Below are 20,381 nucleotides of genomic sequence, written 5' to 3' on the forward strand. Positions count from 1 at the left end.
TCAAACCTACAATGATGTTACTGCCTCACACCAGTCAGAATGGTCATCATCAAAAGTCTACAAACAGCAAATGCTGGAGAGGGTGTGGAGGAAAGGGAACCCTCCTACACTGTTGGTGGGAATGTAAATTGGTGCAGCCACTATGGAGAACAGTATGGAGGTTCCTTAAAAAACCAAAAATAGAGTTACCATATGATCCAGCAACCCCACTCCTGGGCATATATCCAGAAAAGACAAAAACTCTAATTTGAAAAGATACATGCACCCCAGTGTTCACAGCAGCACTATTCACAATAGCTAAGACATGGAAGCAACCTAAATGTTCATCAACAGATGAATGGAAAAAGAAGATGTGGTATACATATATACAATGGAATAATACTCGGCTGTAAAAAGGAATGAAATAATGCCATTTGCAGCAACATGGATGGACCTAGAGATGATCATACTAAGTGAAGTAAGTCAGACGGAGGAGGACAAATCTCATATGATATCACTTATATGTGGAATCTAAAAAAATGATACAAATGAACTTTTTTACAAAACAAAAATAGACTCACAGATATAGAAAACAAACTTATGGTTACCAAAGGGGAAAGGGGGGAGGGATAAATTAGGAGCTTGGGATTAACAGATACACACGACTATATATAAAATAGATAACTAACAAGGACCTACTGTATAGCACAGAGAACTATATTCAATATCTTGTAATAACCTATAGTGAAAACGAATCTGAAAAAGAATGTATAAAACTGAATCACTGTGTAGTATCAAGAAACTAACACAACATTGTAAAACAACTATACTTCAATTAAAAAGAAAAAGAAAACAGGCTGGGAGGTACATAGCAAGTGATAATGATTATTAACAGAACTAGTTAAAGGCAGTCTGGATGTTAGCTCAAAGTTATGAAATTTCTCTACAGCCCCTCTTATTGCCTACCATTTTAATCATGGTAGGTTAAGCTATACAACAGTAATAAAATAACCCTAAAATCTCAGTGGTCTATTGCAACAAAAGTTTACTTTTTGCGGTTATCACAGTCTGATGATGGTTGGGGGGGGGGCCTCTCTTTGTTGGTTCTTGTCAGAACCTAGTCAGATATCTTCAGATAGCTCTAAGGAAGGCTGTGTACCCAGAAAGTGAAACAGGATTTGGTTAAGAGAGCATTCTCTCTGCCACAGTTCATACACCTACTACTAGAAACTCATGAGTTTTTATGTTTTGGCTGAGTATTACCTTGTTTTTCTACCTTGTTTGCATCTGTTCTATTCAAATGAGACACTTACAGATATGTCTCAACGTCCTTCAATATTGAGAATGTTCTTTCAGTCAACAACCACGTGTCTGTCCCTATAAGCTTGGTGTAGGGTCTCTGCCCCTTTTCATACTGGAAGGTGTAATTTATTCCAGTTCAGTCTTTATTGACTGATTCTTCTGGTGCTCGTTACAGGACACACAACCGCCCACATTCCCCACTTGGCAGCCTGCATGCTGCCGAATGGCCCATTTTTCTCTCACTCTGAGTCACTTTACTGCTGTTCATATTCATTGGTCGTACTGTTATTTCAAAATTCAAAATCTAATTCCACTTCTATGTTTATTCCCAACAGAAATGTATATATAGTCACGAAAAGATGTCTCTGAGCGTGTTCATAGAATGCTATTTGTAATCAGCAAAAACTGGAAGCCATGCAAAGGCCCATCAACACTAGAACGGATAAGTTGTGGAATAGTCACACGATGGAATACTATATGGCAATGAGAATAACTGATCGACAACTATGTGCAACAATATGGAGGAATCTTACCCACACGATGTTGAACAAAAGAAGCCAGAAAGAAAAAAACAGGACATATTGTGTGATTCCATTTATATGAAGTTCAAAAACATGCAAAGCTAGTCTATGGTATGAGAAGTCAAGAGAAGGGTTGCCTTTGAGTAGTTACTTCTGTGAGTTACAAGGTGGAGGCTGTTGGCTGCTGGTAATGTTCTGTTTTCTTCAGCTGGGTGCCAGTTACATGGAAATTTGTTCAAATTTGTTTTCAGCTGTACAGTTAGGATTTGTGCAGTTTTATGCATGTATGCTATGTTTCAGTAAGTAATTTTGAAAGAAAAAAAAAGCTCAGCATCTATGCTACCCTGCTTAACATTTTTCTTCAATAAGTTCTCACCATATGTTCCTTAAGTGCAAGGATTTCGTTTTATTCATCTTCCTCTCCCAAGCACACAGTACATATCTAATTAATTTTCATAAAACTGAACATAAAATTATTCCATTCTGCTTGGGTCAGCCCATCATAGCTCACTACTGCAAAAAAAAATCAATTAGATTCAGTTTTACTTAATTAAATATCTAATTTTTAAGCTGTCAGATAACTTACAACCTAGCAAACAACTATATAGTAAAAATAATGTCATAATAATATCGTAACAATAGCTGACTTAGTTGAGTGCTGGCTTAATGCCAGGCACTGAATTTAAAACTTATAAAAATTATGTAAATTGTATTTTAATTCTCATTTTATAGATGAGGAAACTGAGGCACACAAATTCTCAGCCCAAGGTCCTTGATTAAAACAAAGTGAGTGGAATTCCAGAACTCCTTCTTTTTATCTCTACCTATATTAGTTTTCTATTGTTGTATAATAAATTACCACAAACTTGGTGACTTAAAACAACATGCATTAATTATTTTGCAATTTCCGTGGCTCATGAGTCTAGGCATGGCCTAGCTGGGTCCTCTGGAGTCTTGAAAGGATGCAATCAAGGTGTTAGCCAGGCTACATTCCTACCTGGAGGCTTGACTGGGAAAGGAAACATCCAAGATCTTCACACTGTTAGAATTCATTTCCTTGCTGTCATATGACTGAGGTCCCCATTTTCTTGCTAGCTGTTAGCTGGGAACCACTCTCAGCTTCTCAAGGCTGCTCTCAGGTCGCTGCCACATGGTCACCTCGTCACCTCCATAGGCCCTCTCACAACATGCCAGTTTACTTGCTCAAGGCCAGCAGTAGAACCTCTCTGACCTCTAGACCCTCTTTTTTTTTTTTTGAGCCCTGCGGGGGCCAGGCCGGCCGCACCTCCCACGCCCCCCGCCGCAGCGGGGTCCTCCAGGCCTAGACCCTCTTTTAAAGGGCTCACCTGATTAGTTCAGGCCCACTCAGGATAATGATCCTTATCATTAATTAATTCAAAGTTAACTGAGTAGGGGCCTTACCTTAGTTACATGCGCAAAATCTCTTTACCTTTGCCATGCAATATAAGCTCATCGTGGAAGTGACAGACCATTATATTCACAAGTCTTTCCCATTCTCAAGAAGGGGGGCAGGGTGGTGGTTACACAGGACATGTACACCAGGTTCCAGGAATCTTGGGGGCCATTTCAGAATTCTGTGTACCACGCCACCCTATTTAAGTACAAGCATGTTGGATGTTAGGAAAGAAGATGTTGGAATATCCAATACTAATTCATCCTGGAATCACCTAATCACATCCCATGGCGAGAGTCTGGTAATGAGGGCATGGAGGCCAAGAGAGAGTCTCTGTTCTGGAATGATGACGCCATTGCCCACTTGGCCCTCGCATGTCCACTGTGTAGCAAGGGAGACACTGGTGAAAACGCAGAAGTGGGTCACAGCATCTGCTCTTAAGTTCTCCCCATCTTTTATATCCCCCCTCCCTCCTCAGGACTAATGCAACATTCCGGGAATCTGGAAGTGTTTTTAGAACCAGGTGGAACAGATGCGGTCAATGCCCTGCTCTATATCCCTGAGTGCTGCCGCTGAGGGAGAGAGTTCCTGGCTGGCTGACAGCTTCTCTCCTTGAGCACTTGCATCTCACTTCTACGTCTGAGCACTTTCTCTGACAGTAGGGGAGCTCACTCAGCCACGAGTGCCTAACACAGATGCACAGGGGAGCTAGTGGTCCCAGGGAAAACTCTACAAGGAATGGAGCTGGTGCATAAATGCTCTGCCTTCTCATCATCCAATGAGACCATTGTGGGGTGTGTTGCACACAGTTCCTCAGAAGGCCCCAATGGTGTTGAGTCCGAGTTGCTCCCCCGGCAGTAACCTGGCCATTAGTTCACCCCGTATTGGCTCTTCTTTCTTCCCAGGGTCATATCCCCCTTTCTTCACTCATACTTTCCGGGACTACCTCCCAACGAACTGCCAGCACCCAAGCCTTTGTCTCCCCTGGGGGATGGGGAGATAAACTGAGACACCCCTTCCCTCCCTTATGCCTCATATTTAAATAATACCCAACCTCCTAAGTTCTTCTTGCATCCCTAACAATTTCCCATCATTTAGGCCTGCGCTGTTCATTGCTAGAATGAATGCACTAAACTTCCAATCTCTCTCTCTGTCTCTCTCTCTCTCTCTCTCTGTTCCTTGCATCCATCCTTCCTTTGGTTGCCAGCATGCTCTTTCTAAAATGCAAAATTGATCTTGTCAGTTTCCTTGCCCACAATTCTGAAAGGGCTCTTCTTTGTCTAATACTTAGAATCTAAATTCCTTAGAGAAATATACAAAGTGACTCATCCATTTATTCAGTGAGTAGTTACTGAGTATCTCTTTGCTGCCAGACACTCTGCAAAATGCTGGAGATGAAAGAGGCAAACATGGTTCTCCCATCATGGAGCTTAGAGTTTCAGGAAATGGACATTAAACAACCACCCATACAAGTAAATATGTAAGGACCATGGTAAGAAGTGGCTTGAAGGACAAGGTTTGAAGGCCCATACAGTAGCCACAGGGCCCATGTGACTCTTTAAACCAATTAAAATTAAAAATTCAGTCCTTCGGTCTCACTAGCCACATTTCAAGTGCTCATTAGTCACATGTGGTGTATTGAGCGGCATATACATACAACATTTCCATCATCACAGAAAGTTCTACTGGGCAGTGCTACTAAAGGCCTATCTGAACAGGCGACCTCATCAAGACTTGGAGGTGGGGAGACCTGTGCCTTTTATTAGAGCTGAGTATCGAAGGGCTGTAGGAACTGGCCAGGTTTGGGGGGATGAGGGGAGAAGTAGGCAGTGAGGGGCCTGGAGAATCCACAGAACAGATGGAGCCTGATGATTGAGGGGCAGCATGGAAATATAGACAAAGGCTGGAAAGCAAGCTGGGAGCCAGGTAGGGAGGGTCTGTGCGGGCCAGGCCAAGGATTTTGAACTGTTTCCTAAGAGCAACATGAAGATATGGCCCCATTCTAAAGCATGGCCAGGTTCTTGTTTTTAAAAGGCTACTTACTCTATGTGCCTATGGGGGAATGAGAAAAGACCATAAAGGTTCTTTTCCAGTGTATTTTCTTAACTTAATATTGCATTTTCAAATATATATCAATAAATACAGACTACATTTACTCAGTTTAACTACAATAAGGACTCCATTGTATGAATAAACCACAGTTGGTGTACATTTTAAAATATACAAAGCAATATATTATGCTAAGCCTCTATTCATAGAAATAAAAGCATACATGCACTTATAGAAATAATATACACCACCTTCAGGGAAAAGAGGAAGGAAAAAAAGATGGGCGGGGAGAAGGAGATTTCATCCCATTTATACTATTTTATTTCTTTTAAAAGAGATCAGTTACACACTACTATATATAAAATAGGTAAACAAGGACCTACTATACAGCACAAGGAACTATATTCAATATCTTGTAATAACATATAATGGAAAAGAATCTGGAAAAGAATATATATATATACATATATATATAACTGAATTACTTTGCTGTACACCTGAAACTAACACATTGTAAATAATCTATACTTCAATTTAAAAAAGAGGTCTGAATCAACAAATGAAAAATGTTTATCTCTGTAAAATCTCTGTGAAAATATATTTATCCCTGTAAAAGAGTGGTGAGTTATATTTTTCTGAGTTATTTACAGAAATGTCTGTTACCTTCTCTTTATTAAATAGTTCATAATTAATATGTTAACAAATTAAAGATAGACTTGGGGTAAGAATGGTCCTGGACACCCAGTAAGGAGAGTATCGCCATGGTTCAAGCAAGAGTTGATGGGCACTTAGACAAGGACGCTGAAGCCAGAGAGGGAAAGAAGTAGGTGGACTCCAAAAACAGAGTCAACAGAACATGATCGATTGAACGCAAGATGGCAGGAAGGAAGGAGCTAGCAAGAATGAATCTCAGGTTCATAGGATGAGAACTGGGTAGATGGCAATGACACGGCTCTAGACTCGTGATATTAGAGAAGTTACAGAAGGGGGTAGAGGTGGTAAGAAAGACTGATGATTCACTTTTGGAAATGTGAGGGTTTCTAATCCCTCTGAAATAGCTCAATTGAGATGACAGGTGTCAGATGGCAGCATGAATTTGGATCTTAACAGAAAGGTCTAAGCTGGAGATATAAATGTGGGAGTTACTAGATTGATAGATAGATAGATAGATAAATACATCTTAGGTTAGGATGAAATAACTTATAGAGAAAACATGGGGTAAAAATAATTAGGGGCGGGCTTCCCTGGTGGCACAGTGGTTAAGAATCCACCTGCCAATGCAGGGGACACGGGTTCAAGCCCTGGTCCGGGAAGATCCCACATGCCGTGGAGCAGCTAAGCCCGTGCGCCACAACTACTGAGCCTGAGCTCTAGGGCCCGCGAGCCACAACTACTGAAGCCCACGCGCCTAGAGCCCGTGCTCCGCAACAAGAGAAGCCACTGCAATGAGAAGCCCGCACACCACAACGAAGCATAGCCCCCGCTCGCCGCAACTAGAGAAAGCCCGCGTGCAGCAACGAAGACCCAACGCAGCCAAAAATAAATAAATAAAATAAATAAGTTTATTAAAAAAAATTAGGGGCAATTGAACCTATATAGGATTACTTCTCCACTGCTCCAGCCATACTACTTTGTTCTATAGTGAATAATATTAAAATAATTATACTATTGAGAATGCTAATTATTAGTTTCTAACTCTTAGAATCAACCTGTAGATAAAGGTTCTCAAATATTTAAATCAGCCATTTAAAACAGGTAAAGAATTCTCTTTTTGGATTTGAATATTGGCTCTGCCACTTACATGCCGCATGATTTATGATGAATTACTTTACTACTGTGACGCTCAATGTCTTCATCTATAAAGTGGACATGACCAGAGTACCCCTTCTCACAACATTTTGGTTATGTGAGCTAATGCACATGACTTGGTATACTAATAAGTTCTCAATAAAATGACATAAAAATAACAATAGCAGTAATAATAAACTTACTGCATGGTGGAATGACATCAGCAGAAAATATCTACCAAATATATCCTACACGTTCATATACACAAGAGATATTTCTAGATGGGATGTCAAGTGCAATAATAGAAGTATTACTTTCATAAGCCTTAAAATGATCAGGTTTTGGTCATTTAGTATTTAAAAGCCGAACTACTAACATTTTGCAACTAAACTATTACAACCCTGATATAAGCAATGGTCCTCATTCTGAAATTTTTTTTTTTGATATGAAAAACTCCTTATAAAAACAGCAATTCTACTGCTCAGAGCAAAAACCATACTCTTGTTGCCAATTGCTTTTTCTGATAAGATGAAGTAGTTGGAGGCATGGTGGTTAAGCTTGCTTTTTCTGAATGATGCTGGAACACTCCATGCCTCTTGCTCCATAGCATGAGTACTCCTGCGTCATGGACATTAAAGACTCAAACAATAGGAACTGTACTTTTGAATGTAGCATTTGGATTGCCTGAGATAAAAGGTGGGGTGCGGGGCTTCCCTGGTGGCGCAGTGGTTGAGAATCTGCCTGCCAATGCAGGGGACACGGGTTCGAGCCCTGGTCCGGGAAGATCCCACATGCCGCGGAGCAACTAGGCCCGTGAGCCACAACTAGTGAGCCTGCGCGTCTGGAGCTTGTGCTCCACGACAAGAGAGGCCACGACAGTGAGAGGCCCGTGCACCGCCATGAAGAGTGGACCCCACTTGCCACAACTGGAGAGAGCCCTCGCACAGAAACGAAGACCCAACACAGCCAAAAATAAATAAACAAATAAATTAATTAATTAAAATAAGACAAATGCTAAACTACCACGAGAAATCTGTAAAAAATTCCCGTTTAAAAAAAAAAAAAAAGGTGGGATGCAACCATGAATGTCCATAACCTCTAAGTTATTAATATGCAACTGTGAATGTCCATAATCTCTAAGTTATTAATATTAACAGACTGACTTTTTTTTTTTTTTTTTTTTTTTTTTTTAGCCACGCCACGCGGTTTGTGGGATCTTAGTTCCCCAACCAGGGATCAAACCCGGGCCCTCGGCAGTGAAAGCGCAGAGTCCTAACCACTGGACCACCAGGGAATTCCCCCTGGTCCAATGTTAGAATGTGCCTATGAACCTCTCCATTTTATTTGCTTGCAAAATGATTTTCACAAAACTCAGAATATTACACTTATATGGCCTATTTATTTCACTTGAAATTATCTTTTAGTTCTCCTGTTGACCTATGAAGAAAATAACACCCATGCATGGTGCTTCTGATTCTAAAGGTCCATAGAAAACCTTATGGGATATGTTAGTATCACAGGATGAATGAGCAACTTTTTAAATAAGTTAATTATTTCCTCTTCAAGAGCTCCAATTACTTTTATCATTCTACACTTTCCTATTTATCAGAATTTTTACAGATAAAAACTTGCTCTCTCCTCTAAAAATATCAGAAAGACTTTTTGTATTTTTTGGCCATGCCACACGGCACGCAGGATCTTAGTTCCCCAACCAGGGATCAAACCGGTGTCCCCTGCAGTGGAAGGGCACAGTCTTAACCACTTGACCGCCAGGGAAGTCCCTTAAAAATACCAAAAAGACTTTAATGAAGCCCCTGCATCTCTATCAGAGAGGTCCCCAAGCATACATCCATCTGGGCTCTCAGCGATGTCAGATCAAGCTGTTTCCTAGCCATTCTTTCCTTCCCACCACAGCAATTCTCCGGCCATATGTGTGGGTATCCTAGGCTGTATTCTCGATAAATGGACCCTGAGACAAGTAACACATTGGGGAGGCATCCCCCGGAAGTGCTAGTAGGCGAAGTAAAGAAGTGTGACAGGAAAGGGGAGGAAGCCGATGCAGGGTGGCCCACTGGGGGGATGACTGCTACGGGCAACTGGTCTCACTCCAGCTGCAGACTGCTGGAGATGGCCTAGGACGTGCCTCAGACTTGTCCCAGCTGAGGGCCCAGGGAGCGAGCACGTTCATCCTATCAGTCAATGGTTGCGGGTGTTCCTAGGGGCTGGATTGCTTGGCACACATGGCCTGCCCAGTGCATGAACAAGCCTGCTTCCACAGCCAGAGAAAGCTCTCAGGCCTCTAGAGAGTTTAGGATCTGCAGTAGAAAGCCTTTAGGAGGTGTACTAGTTTCCTATTCTCACCAGCTTAGTGGTTTAAAACAACACACCTTTATTATCTTATGTTGGAGAGCAGAAGTTTAAAATGTGTTGGTAGGGCTGCATCCCTCCTAGAAACTCTAGGGGAAGAACCCATTTCCTTGACTTTCTGAGCTTCCAAATGCCACCTGGATTCCTTGGCGCAGAGCCTCTTCTATCTTCAAAGCCAACAGCATAACATCTCCAACCTCTGCTTCTGTCACCGTATCTCCTTCTCTGATTCTGACTCTCCTTATTCTCTCCTAAGGACCTTTGTGATTACATCAAGCCACACAGATAATCCAGAATAATGCCCTCATCTCAAGATTATTAACCTCATCGAATCTGCAAAATCCCTTTATCCGTGTAAGGTAACATATTCACAGGTTCTGGGGAGTAGGACATGGACATATTGGAGGACCCATCGTTCTATGCCTAGCACAGAGGATGTGCGGACCATGTCATGACAGTGTTTCCTTCCAGCTAAGGTAGGCCTTGGCAAGATAAATGTGGTTAATTAGTCTCCAAATACTTTATGGAAAGAAAAAGTAGGTGCTGCATAAATGTTCCTTTTATTCAACTAATAAAGACCGATGTCCCGTGTTGCAAAACCCTAATACACATAATATCAAGGGAGATATCAAGTTGTTATTTTAGCACTAGAGTTAACAGATTTGGAGGCCCAAGATCACAGAGGAAAAGAGAATGCCTGAATTTCTATTTCTTGTCAGTTTCATGGGGGGGACAAAAAGCCTCAAGACAATCTCATCTTATTTTAGGCGCCCAACTAATTTCAAGAAGTTTCATCAAAAGCAAAAAAAAAAAAAAAAAATGTGTTTTCCTGGGGAATGTTTGTTGTTCTGTTTATGAAAACAAAAACAGCAAGCGTCCACACAGGTGTTGGGAAATACAGAGAGATGAAAATCAGAGTAAAGACGTTGCCTGCCATGGTGGCCTTTTGCAAGAGGAGCCAATAGCTTCAAAACCAAGAAAACTTAACACTTGCCAAAAAGAATGAGGCTGAATAAAGGAGGAGGGGAAGAAACCCTACAAGAGCCACCAACAGAAAAGGATGGCTGTCCCTTGCTGTTCTTTCTCTCTCTTTTTAAGTGGGGCTTTGAGAGAATTATGTCTATCTTTTTGTTGTTGTTGTTCCAAAATAATTTACTGAGTATTTCTAGAATAACTTATTGAATACCTCAGATAAATGCAGGTCTTATGCTAGATGTGGAAATACAGAGGCAAATAAGAATTGGGCTCTATCCTCAAGCTGATCAGTCCAGTTTGGGTGGATACAGGTAACCAAACAATACAGTACACTGTGATACTTCCTACTTGTGGAAGATTGAGTTCTTTGCCCCTAATTCTTCACTCAGCTGCAGGCACATAAAATATCCACATCCTTCTCAGATCTTCTTAAAGGGCGAGTTACTTCTCTGACCCCTTGACTTTGAGTTTGGCTAAGTGATTTGCTTTGGACAGTAGGATGTGAGTGGACATAGTACAAACAGAGGCGTGAAGTGCACTTACTCTACTGAGCTTGTCCTTTTTTAGTATGGTGTAGTGCCATGAGAAGTACTTACCCCACGTAGATACTGCCTCTTCATTCTGAGCCCCTGAATGGGACATGTTGAGTTCACCACATGCCCTGGGTAGCCTCTGATCCACAGAAGAAGAGGCATGCCAAACAGAACTGTATTCAACCTGGAGTCTGGAACCTGAAATCTAGATCCTAGAGCCCAGACCCTGGAGCATGGATACCAGCCTAGCCCCATGTAGATGCACCCAAACCACAGACCTGTGAGCACCAGAATAAATGACTGTTGCTTAAAGTCACTGAGTTTGGGGATTGCTTGTTATGAAGCATTATTGTGGCAAGAGCTGACTGATACACTGTTATAGAAGCTGGGGATAGGGGATCCCACTAGGTGGAAGAAGGGAAAACTAATGCTCAATACTTAGAGGGTCAAAGAGGTAGGTTAGAAACAAAAACAAAAAGAAGGCCAAAAATAGAACAGAAAATAAGTAATTTTCCCATGGTAATGCCTTTCCTTTTTAATGAGCAGAAGATGTCTTCCAAGTGCCAGGTCACCCTGGGCACTGCTGATGTGAAAGTCAAGATGCAGTCATGACTTCTGCCCCTAGGGCCTCTCAGTGCGACCTCCTCCCTTCCACCTCTGCTCTGGCTCCCGAAGGCCTTTTGCAGAAATGAACTGTAAAGAATTACAATCTATAAACTACACTTAAAGAAAGTCAAAAGTCATAGCTTTTTTATCCTTTAGCATCTTACGTGGTAATTTTCTCCTTATGAAATTTGAAAAAAAAAAATGGCTCCTAATGAGAAAACTAGTTTGCTATAGCAACATGAGTCCCATATTAGGCACAGATAGGGGATCATATATTTTTGCTGCAATGAAGGATTCTCCGTCTCTCTGGACTCACCAGTTTCAATTTAAGATGTGGAAACTAAGATGGCAACCACTAAGAGAGAAAATGTTATATAGTCTTATGACTGGGTATAACCTCAAAAAAATTTGGAAATCTCTTCCAAAGGCTCCTCAAAACACAGTATATGGGATTTGTCATCCTTTTATAGGTTTTCTGCTGATTAGATTTCCAAGCGTCAATGAGGTAAGTATATAAAAATTCTTCTCAGGTAAATGTAACTTGGTGAAGCCACCACAGAAAACTAGAAATAGTTATACCATATGATCTGGCAAAAAACTAAAAATAGAGCTACCAGATGATCCAGCAATCCCACTCCTGGGCATATATCTGGACAAAACTATAATTTAAAAAGATACATGCACCCTTATGTTCATAGCAGCACTATTCACAATAGCCAAGACATGGAAGCAACCTAAGTGTCCATCAACAGATGAATGGATAAAGAAGATGTGGTACATATATACAATGGAATATTACTCAGCCATAAAAAGATTGAAATAATGCCACTTGCAGCAACATGGATGGACCTAGAGATTATCATACTAAGTGAAGTAAGTCAGACAGAGAAAGACAAATACCATATGATATCACTTATATGTGGAATCTAAAATACGACACAAATGAACTTATCTATGAAACAAAAACAGACTCACAGACATAGAGACCAGACTTGTGGCTGCCAAGGGGGAGGAGGGCGGGTTGGATTGGGAGCTTGGGGTTAGCAGATGCAAACCATTATGTCAATATATAGAATGGATAAACAATAAGGTCCTACTCTATAGCACGGGGAACAATATTCAATATCCTGTGATAAACCATAATGGAAAAGAATCATTTTGCTGTACAGCAGAAATTAACATGAATTGTAAATCAACTACACTCCAGTAAAAAAAAAATTCTTCCCAGGTAATAATTCTGAAATACTCACCTTCTTCAAACCCACATCGCAAATACATTAAAAAATAAGTAAAGATGTCCATGCTAACGTTGGCGTGCAAATATGAAGATGGGAGACTACGTGTATATTAAAGTAAATCTATGTGCTGGGATTCCTGAAATATTTTTCTGTCCTAAGAGTTGAGTCTTTTTAAGCTCAAATTATAGTTTGTGTGTATGTTTGATGCCTTGGGATGACCAGCTTTTATCACTTGAGAGTAAGGTAGAGATTAAGAAAGTCTCCTCTATGACCCCCTCCCCAAAACACACACAAACAAACACACACACACAGAGGAGATGGGCAAGAAGTCACAAAGAGAGTACTGGAAAAACTCAGCCTGATCAGCCTGAAGATTTTTTGGTGGTTGTTATGATTTCCCCTCTACTCAGTGTCTTCCAAGCCCTGCACCAGAGGTCTGCATGCTTATCAAGTTTATCACACTCTGAAAGAGGTGTCAAGCCTTGCCCTTTCTTATCAAGCCCTCCAGCTCAGGTTCAGAAAGATGCATAGTACAAGTGAGTGGAGAAAAGGTCATTTTGGCAAGGGTTTTAATCAAATATGCCACACCAACCACCTAGAGTCAAGTTGATTCCTGCGGGTGGATTACACAACCTTTTCTTTAGTTCTTTCCATTCCTCTTTTTTTCCGATAACCTCTTTGGAGCTCCAGCTGAGACCTTCAAGATGAGCCTTTGCTATTGAATCTAGCCTCTGACCACAACCGATATCAACAGGCAGAAAAATAGAAGCAGCAGAACTGACTCGACCTGAATTGACTAAATCTCTGGGAGGAAAGGTATTTTGGTTTTGCTTTTTGTCTTATAAGAAAAATCAAACTTGGAAACGAAAAGCAGTTCTCAGCTGTGAAGGCAGCCCGAGGAAAGTTCAGGAGACTAGCCAAACTTGTATACAATTTAATATAAAGGGTGACTCCTTTCCGCCCTTTCTCACTTGGGTTCTTTGCTTCTGAATGAAAGCGCCTCTATTATGAGAGGTGAGGCCAGACCCCTAGGGTCTAAATAACTGAAAGTTGCTTGTGTGACCGCAGACAACTGTCTTTGCAGTATCTTCATTTGCTGTGGGGTCCATGGAACCTGGTTTCAGTGTAAGCAAATAAAGCCCAAAATGCAGCAAGCACATTTGGATGGGCAGGGTCTTGTATCACTGCAGGAAGACGGCGCTCAGACCATGAAGAGGGAGATTCGCCCTTTAGCAAGGTCCCTGCCCCCTCGGCACCAGTCCCCATTCCTCCAAGTGCCCCCCACCAGCCCCCTCCAGGAAGCCAGACCCCGAAGCTCCCTCCTGTTTCTGCTCTCAGGGATTTCTCTCCATTTTATTTTTAACCCAGGTCTATAAAATGTATCCTTAACTGAAATGCACCAGGGTCTCTCTCCCTCACTACCTTCTTATTCTTCATTTTCTGCTTATTTTTCCCCACTTCCAATCCACATATTTTCATATTTTGTAATAACCTATAAGGGAAAAGAAACTGAATACACACACACACACACGTATGTAAAACTGAATCACTTTGCTATATAACTGAAACTAACACATTGTAAATCAACTATACTTCAATTAAAAAGAAATAAGATACTTAAAAACAAAAAATAACCCATCACCCTGGGAGTGGCGAGGAGGTGTAGTAGACCCACAGATCCAAAGCCTCGCTCTGAATCTCACTGCGCCACCTAGTGGCCATGTTGCCCTTGGCAACTCACCTTCGGAATTGCAATTTTCCGTTGAAATACTCGGATAACAAATGTTGCCTAAAAGGATTATTTAAGGATAAAGTGAAATAATACATGTGGAATTGTTTTGTAAATTGTCGATTATTAATTTATGATAACTAGTAAATCTCCTTCTTATTGCCAGTTTGGTTTGGGGCTTCTCTTACCTGAAAATGTAAACATCTCAAACACTGCTTCTAATTGACATTCTCTAATCTTCAGCCGCTTCCACCCACCCTTTCCACCTTCCCCCAACCAGGGCTTAGCTCAGACCAAGATTCTAGAACAGAGCAAAGTCCCTAAATGGTAAAGACAAATCAGCAAATTGACTAACATTAGGAAGCAGGAAGAATCACCTGCTAGCACTGAACTTAGCAGTAAATCCAAAGAAAAGGTCTATTTAAAGGATTCGAGACTTGAGGATCCAGGAGCCAAAACAAACAACTGAAACAATGGGCATGGGAAATATAGTTTCAAATAGAGCCCTGTGGTGTGTGTAAGACCAACCCCGAAGACCTTGTTTTCTTAAGGACATCAGACTGGAAATTTATTTAGACTCCGAATGTTCTGTGAGAGTAAGAAATGAATTTCTATTGAGGAAGAAGTACAATTCTGTAATTTTGTTCTGAATATGTTTTCTACCCTGAGATTCCTTACCCATCAGGGAAATAGATTCCTGTACTTTGAACAGCTGGCTGAGAGTCTGATGGAAAATTTATATAAAGCTGGGGCTCTGAGGAGACCTCAGAGAGAAAGTTATATCCCCAAGCCTGTAGTTTTATCAATTTTTATCTCTTGTCTGGTGGTTATGGATGCAACCAGCGATGAATACAAAAAGGCTTCTGTTTGGAGGTGCTTCTGGCACTTTCTCATGGAACAATTTTCTTTTTAAAAAATGGCTGACTGGTCTTCCCTGGTGGCGCAGTGGTTAAGAATCCGCCTGCCAATGCAGGGGACATGGGTTCGATCCCTGGTCCGGGAAGATCCCACATGCCGCGGAGCAACTAAGCCTGTGCGCCACAACTACTGAGCCTGTGCTCTAAAGCCTGCGAGCCACAACTACTGAGCCCGCGTGCTGCAACTACTGAAGCACACATGCCTAGAGCCCGTGCTCCACAACAAGAGAAGCCACCGCAATGAGAAGCCCACGCACCGCAACGAAGAGTAGCCCCCGCTCACCGAAACTAGAGAAAGCCTGTGCACAGCAACGAAGACCCGGCACAGCCAAAAGTAAATAAAATTTAAAAGAAAAAGAAAAAAAAATGGCTGACTACTCACAAAGTTAGAATGTATCTGGTCATGGCCCTAGCCATTTGAGTCAAAGGGGTATGCTTCTGAAAGTCTCTCCATGTCACTTATGCAGTAAGTAATGCTCCTGGTTTGGCACACAATTGATTTGACCAAGTGAAGAGAATTGTTTTTAAGGACACCAACACCACTGTCTGTTTCCATAGCCATGCAAAACGTGTCCCTGGTCTTGGTGCCTCCAGGGGAATGCAGTTGTAAGTATTTTTAAATCACCTAGGAACTTCCTTACAGGTCGGCTAGCAGTCAAGAAATAATGTGGTTTCTGGTTTATAGATTGGGAACATGATAATTAAAGGTTTTTGGTTTTGTTTTCTTAATCAGGGAATCATAGCAAATTATTTGCAAGGGAATTGAACAGTATATCTTTCTTGAAGTAGAAATGTTTTCAGATAAAAATACTATTATGGTCTATTTGGGTAAAAATCCCATTTTCCTTCTCTCTAACCAAGATATCTTGTTTAGAGTTCTAGCAGTAATTTTAGTTTTTAAGCCCCACCACCACCAAAAATGTAAGCTGATGGACTCTAAACATCTCAAAAATATGAATTTATTGACTTTTAAACAGCCACATCCTATGCTAACCTAACTTGGGGTGATTTCAAGGTATCTATCTTCAATTTACATACGTAGAAAAGCACAAAACCAATAGCAGCACGAAGATCGACTGGAAAAGAACAAAATCACCTAGTGTTTTGCAATTTCTCTTGACAATGATATTGGGCTAAGTTATAGCTACACCAAGTAGAGATGAGAAATGTCAACTATCCCATCAATCTGCTCTCCTCCTTTGTATAGTAAAGTGGATGCCATTTGCAGCAACCCTTGGACCAACCAGGAATTTATTCAACAGGTGATATGTGCCTGGCCCTGGAGAGGAAAAAAACAGTGTCTGTTCTCAAGAAATGCATAGCCAAGCAGACAGCCTTAATTGGACTTCATCTGTAAAATGGAGATAATACAACCTGCTTTAAAGATATCATAGGAAGATAAAATTAAACAATATGAAATGTAACCAAATGAAATAATATGAATAAACAAAATAATGTGACATATAAAACTAATGTGAAATCTTGTAAATTCTTCAGCTTAACAAGCTTAACACTTAACAGTGTTGGGTATCACTCCTGCCTCTGGGTGATGTTATGAAGAAACCTGGCCGGTGTTCCAGAGTGGATTACAGATGGCGAGGTTAGGAGGTTATTCTCTGTAAGGAGAATCTCCACTTGGCTTGTTTCTGTGAAGCTGTGATGACTGTATTAGGACAAGTCAGTGGGTTAACATTACCTACACTGAAGTAAGCTCCAGCTAGATGTAAAGGATTAAATGTAAAACAAACTGACAAACAGACCCCAAAGAAATTGGTAAAAGACTAGAAGAAAACCTAGGGGTATATTTTTATACTCTTGAGGTGGGGAAAGCATTTCTAAACATGACAAACTCCAGGAGGAAATATCTGAATAAGGATAAATTTGCCTTTATAAAAATGTAACACTTCCACATCTCCAAAAATTATTAATGTTAAAAGACAAACAACAAACTAGGAAAAAAATATTTGTAACATGTATGAGACAAAGTTCTTTCACATCAAGAAGATAAAGATAACCAACTCAATAGAAAAATTATCAAGGACATGAACAGACAGTGCACAAAAGAAAAAAAGACCAATAACATTTGAAAAGATGGTTAAGCTATGACTGATGAAGGGTGAATATTCAACAAACAAACAGTTCATACAACTCAACATCAAAAAAAAACAATTAAAAAATGGGCAGAAGAACTGAATAAACATTTTTCTAAAGAGGACATACAAATGGCCAACAGGCACATGAAAAGATGCTCAACACTGTTAATCATCAGGGAAATGCAAATCAAAACTACAATGAGATATCACCTCACACCTGTCAAAATGGCTACCATTAAAGAGAACACAAATAACAAATGATGGCGAGGATGTGGAGAAAAGGGAACCCTCCTACACTGTTGGTGGGAATGTAAATTGGTGCAGCCAATGTGGAAAACAGTATGGAGGTTTCTCAAAAAGCTAAAAATAGAACTACCTTATGACCTAGCAATTCCACTCTTGGGTATATATCCCAGAAAAACAAAAACACTAATTCGAAAAGATACATGCACCCCAATGTCCCTAGCAGGATTATTTACAATTGCCAAAATATGGAAGCAACCTAAGTGTCCATCAACAGATGAATGGATAAAGAAGATGTGGTACATAGATACAATGGAATACTACTCAGCCATGAAAAAGAATGAAATTTTGCCATTTGCAGCAACATGGATGGACTTGGAGGGCATTATGCTAAGTGAAATAAGTCACACAGAGAAAGACAAATACTGTATGATACCACTTATATGTGGAATCTAAAAAAACAACAAACTAGTGAATAAAACAAAAAAGAGGCAGACTCACAGATATAGAGAACAAACTAGTGGTTACCAGTCAGGGGAGGGGCAATATAGGGGTAGGGGATTAAGAGGTACAAACTATTAGGTATAAAATAAGCTACAAGGATATACTGTACAACATGGGGATATAGCAAATATTTTATAATAACTATAAATGGAGTATAACCTTTAAAAATTGTGAATCACCATATTGTACACCTGTAACTTATATAATATTATACATCAACTATACTTCAATAAAAACATTTTAAAAAGAAAAGATGATTAAGCACACTAACAATTACTAAATTTGAAATAACAATAAGGAAGTGGAATGCCATATATCAAAAAGCCATATATAGCTTAAAGAGGTAGATAATGCCCCCCGGCAGTTGAACAGTGTTTGGGAAACCACACACCTTCACATATTCTTGGAAGAAATATAAGTTCATATAGCCTTTAGTAGTTCAAGATGGCAACATATATAACCCCTTGGTGGCATAGTCTTTGACCAAGAAATGATCCTTCTAGGTACTTATCCTAAAGTAATATTTGGAATAATGCACAGAGAGATTCTTGAATATTCAATGCTACCATAGTAGATAAAATTGGGAATACTCCAAATGTCCGCCAAGAGAATTTGTTATATAAGTTGTGGTACATCTATTTTCAGGCTTTCTCAACCTTGGCATTGTTGACATTTGTGCCAGATCCCTCTTGGTTGGGAGGGCTGTCCTGTGCATTGGAGGATGTTGACCAGCATCCCTGGCCTCCACCGATTAGATGCCACTAACATGTTCTGCTCAATTGTGACAAACAAAAATGTCTCCAGACATTGCCAACTGTCCCCTGGGGAGCAAAACTGCCCCCCACCCCTTATGAACCACTGATGTAATATGACATGGTCTTTAAAAAGAATGTATCAGAGATGCACTTACTGACATGGAAAGACAAGCATGGTATACTGTTAAATTAGATAAGTGGTTGTGGAATTATATGTACCGTGTAATCAGATTTACATAAATAAAAATAATTTTGCATAATTATCTGTACATAATGCTAATATGTCCATAAGAAAAAATCCTGGCAAATCATTGGTCAACAATGACAATCGTGAACCTCTAATCCTGGACACAGAAGACTGTGTTTAATATGAACAAGTCACATGACCTCTCTGATTCTCAGGATCTCTGCACAATGTCATTCAAACGATAAAAGACTCATGAGGAAGACATTCAAAAAATAACAGAGAATCATTTTGTGAAAATACTCTATCTCTGAAAAGGAGCTAACTTTGGCTTTGAGGCCATTGTTTTTAAGCTTTTCCAAAATAGATTTATAATGATTTCTAGAAGAATTTTCATGAGCGTGAAATTCCTATTTCAGACCCCACCAACTGATATTCAGCTCACCCCTCACCCCTGACCTTTCCCCAATGCCCTAGGCTTCCCTTCTGCTGTATTTACTTGGTATTTCTCTTTGTGGCAATTCATTTATTTTTGCACTGACCTTTTTTTTAAAAAAACAAAGAAAATGTGCCCTTGAAACTCTACAGAGACAAGCCATTTAAAACATGAAGTTCTCTAGTGTTTTTTTTTTTTTGGTCCTGCACTGATATCTATCTTAGGGACTATAAAGAAGAATAATCTTCCAGCCTTTCGCTGTTTAAAAATAGGCAATGATGATCAGAGGCCTTGGAATTAAAATGTCTAAAGCTCAGAGAATGATGGAAGTTGGGCAGCGAATATGCACTGTCCTTGCTGATCTTTCTCTAAATGAAAATAGAGAGGTGACCACATTAGCCGTCTAATTCTCTAGGTCTTGAGTGTCAAGTAAAAGAATTTATTTGATTGAGAGATTTCTTTAACAGAAGACCCCATCTGTGACAGAAAGAACAAAATTAACTGTTATGCTTCATTTGTTTTCATTCTCCACAAAACAGCATGTCGCTGAGATCAAACAGATTTCATTCTTTCCTTCTTAGTGCAGCTATATGGCAATCGTCACTGAGGAGAGAAAAATCTACTTCCTCTTGCAGGCCAGAGAGCCTACAGGAAGTAAGGTAAGGAGTGCATCAGATTTGGGATTTTAACACAAATTAGAGAATAGGATTGTATTTAAAGGAGAAATTGGGACTTCCCTGGTGGTCCA

Source organism: Balaenoptera acutorostrata, chromosome X (assembly GCF_949987535.1).
Source record: "Balaenoptera acutorostrata chromosome X, mBalAcu1.1, whole genome shotgun sequence".
NCBI lineage: Eukaryota > Metazoa > Chordata > Mammalia > Artiodactyla > Balaenopteridae > Balaenoptera > Balaenoptera acutorostrata.